Here is a 2,917-nt window from a genome sequence, read left to right on the forward strand (position 1 = left end):
TTCCTCCAATCTTTTCTTCTCCATAAATTTTTTGAAGTATTCTGATGTCATTTCTTCTTGTGATGCAACAAAGGAACTAAAGAAAGTTGAAAACATAATATTTAATTAGTATTGTATACAAAATATCTTTTTTTAATGAGATTTGAAATACTCAAATAATCATAGGTAGGAGTTATCAGTGATATGGGCTTATCACTGATAGACCCCATTACTGATAGACCAATATCACTCATATGGTCTATCTATCTATGATATTGGTCTATCATTGATAAACTATGTTGCTGATAGACTCCTTCCCTACAGTTATTTGTGTGTTTCAATGGATATAATACTTCTATCACTAATATTTGTCTATCATTACTGATACACCAATATCTTTGATAGACAGACTTGTATCACAATTACTAATGGAAAAATTAGAAACTTATGTTTTGTTCTGAGAAGATATTGTCATTAAGATCTTGCCAATTTGGTTGCTTTTTTGTTTCCCAATTCAAGATTCTTGGAAAGCCATTTCCTATTCTTTTTGTGAACCCTTTAGAAAGTTTAGGAAGTATTTCATATGCCCAATAAGCTAAAACTATGGGGAAGCCTTGCATATAGGCAATTAGTTTTTCTTTACTATTAATAGATTTCTTAAAAAACTCGACGATAAAACTATAAGACAGTCTTCCCTATAGATAATTCCTAAAATTCTCATCATCATTCAGCATCTTAACATACTTCCAATCCACACAATTATGACATTATTTTGGAATCAACAAGTTTTCTAGCAAAAAAGATTGGCAAGTTTTGCTATTTTTGTTTCATCACTGCAGTGACTAGAAAAATAGTTAAATGCACTATTCACATTTTCCCTAGTGATGCTAGTATATTTCTAAAAAATGCTTGTCTAATTACTGAATCATTTTCTTCAACTTCATTTAAAACATCTTCAACAAGGTATTCATCATAATTGAATCCAGTAATCAAACAAAAATCCCTCAACCCAAACTCTACAATGTTACCTTCAATATTGAAAAGAAGAACATTGTTATTAACAGAGACACATTGTCTTCTAATCAAATGTGCTAGAAGTTGTAAAGGTACTTTGGACATTTTTAAACCTAGTAGATGCCCAAATGGTCCTTCCTTAAACAAAGATAGACACATAGAATCTAAACCCATAATATGGTCTATCACTTCCATCTTGACATAAATTGTGACTTTCAAAGTGGAATTCCAACTTTCTTTAGGATTTTTTTTTTTTTTTTTTTTTGCCTATTTAAAAAAAAAAAAAGAAAAGAAAATATATGTTATAAATATTCTAAAGAATAACTTAGAAATAGATATATAGTAAATATATAATTCATACCTTCCCTTTTTTCAACTTTTTTTTACTTGATGGTTCTTCAAGTTCTAAGGTTCTTTTTGCTCCTTTTTTTTGTTGTTCGCTTTCTATAATTGTTTTTCAATTATCAATCTGTTAGAATATTAATAACCACTCCAGTTAACAAACTAAACATTTCCAGTCTACCAGTGTTAAACTTATCAATGATACGTTTCTATCACGGATAGACTTGAAGTGATGAAGTCTATCAATGATAAGGTTATCACTTATAGACTTCACCACTTCAAGTCTATCAATGATAGAAACTTATCACAGATAGACCCTAATCAATATCATATTTGAAGTTTAAAAGCAAGCTAGCAATAGTCTATCAACTAAACAACAAATAAACAGAAACAAAACTACAATTTTTCTTCATTTTTATGGAAAATAAATCCGACATGCTCCAAGTCTATCAGTGATAGCAACCTATCAAAAAATAATAATAATAAACAACAGTGAAATTGTACATTTACTTACATGGCATGAAAATACATTCAACATCCATTATGTATATCATTTATCACTAATAGACTCCATTCAACAATACCAAAGAAAAAAACAGTAAACCAATGCATTTGTTTACTCATAAAAAAAAACAAACAACTAAACAAAAAACAAAAAACAAAAAAAAACAAAAAAAAAAAGTCATGCAACTACGCTTTTTCTTATCTTTGAAAAAAAAATAGTCATGAAACAATAATCAATCAACTAAACACATTTGAATGGAAACGGGAACACATTCACTGGAAGAAGATTGTCGTCGATCTACGGATATTTTATGGATGATCGGTAGGTTTTTTTATTTGCATATTTTAGAGTTTTAAAGAAGGTCGTTGGGTTAGGGTTTTTCGAACAAAAAAAAAAAAGATGAAACTAAACGACAGATGGATGAAAACTTACTATGGGTGGATGCGAATCGGCAATTGTTTTTGGAAATCCTAATCGGCAATGGAAGAGAAATCATTGATCGTTTTGGTGTGCTGGAAGAGAAATCAGCGATGGGCTCATGGAAGAAGTATATGAAAGTATTATCATGGAAGAAGGATTATGGGTTGTGGGTCATGGGCTTTTATGGGCTTTTTAGTCTTTTTCTTATGGGCTTTTTAGTCTTTTTATATGGGTTGTACTCAAATTTAGCCATATTTATAATTTGTTTTAGTTAATTCTATATTTACAATTAGTTTGGCCAAAAATTTATGCTTGCTAGTAGCCCTTTCAATTAACTTATACTATTTCTAAAATAAATCATGCATAAAACAAAAGAAGGAAAAAGAATAGAAAGCCCTAGACCAATCACAAGAAGATTGAACTTACCTAAATAAATAAATTTAAAAAAAAAAAATTGAACTTAACTCAACTCGGAAGATCAAAAAGTATAAAATTATAGAGGTTGAACATATAATATACACATTTTGTTGAATAAGAATTTTGGATCAATCATAAGTCACTTTATCATTCCTCAATTTAATGATAAAGTTACAAATTATCAAATTTAGGACAATTTAAAAGTCGAACATGTGTCCTAAATTGAAGTTGAAGATAAGA

At 29.0% G+C, this 2,917-nt stretch overlaps 1 long non-coding RNA gene across 2 annotated transcripts; it reads right to left on the reverse strand.

The window, feature by feature from the left end:
* On the reverse strand, positions 1–2,571 carry LOC150031270 (uncharacterized). Of its 2 annotated transcripts, XR_016526000.1 has the most exons (3): positions 2,273–2,506; positions 1,355–1,462; positions 1–76 (listed from the first exon to the last, which is right to left on the reverse strand). It is a non-coding gene; the product is annotated as an uncharacterized LOC150031270 (long non-coding RNA). The 2 variants fall into 2 exon arrangements; XR_016526001.1 differs by lacking the exon at positions 1–76 and having other exon boundaries at positions 1,354–1,462; positions 2,273–2,571.
* Between the last annotated feature and the right edge of the window lie 346 nt (positions 2,572–2,917).

The sequence above is a fragment of the Benincasa hispida genome, unplaced genomic scaffold (genome assembly GCF_027475165.1).
Source record: "Benincasa hispida cultivar pf3 unplaced genomic scaffold, pf3_genome.v1.1 HicScf1342, whole genome shotgun sequence".
NCBI classification, from domain to species: Eukaryota; Viridiplantae; Streptophyta; class Magnoliopsida; order Cucurbitales; family Cucurbitaceae; genus Benincasa; species Benincasa hispida.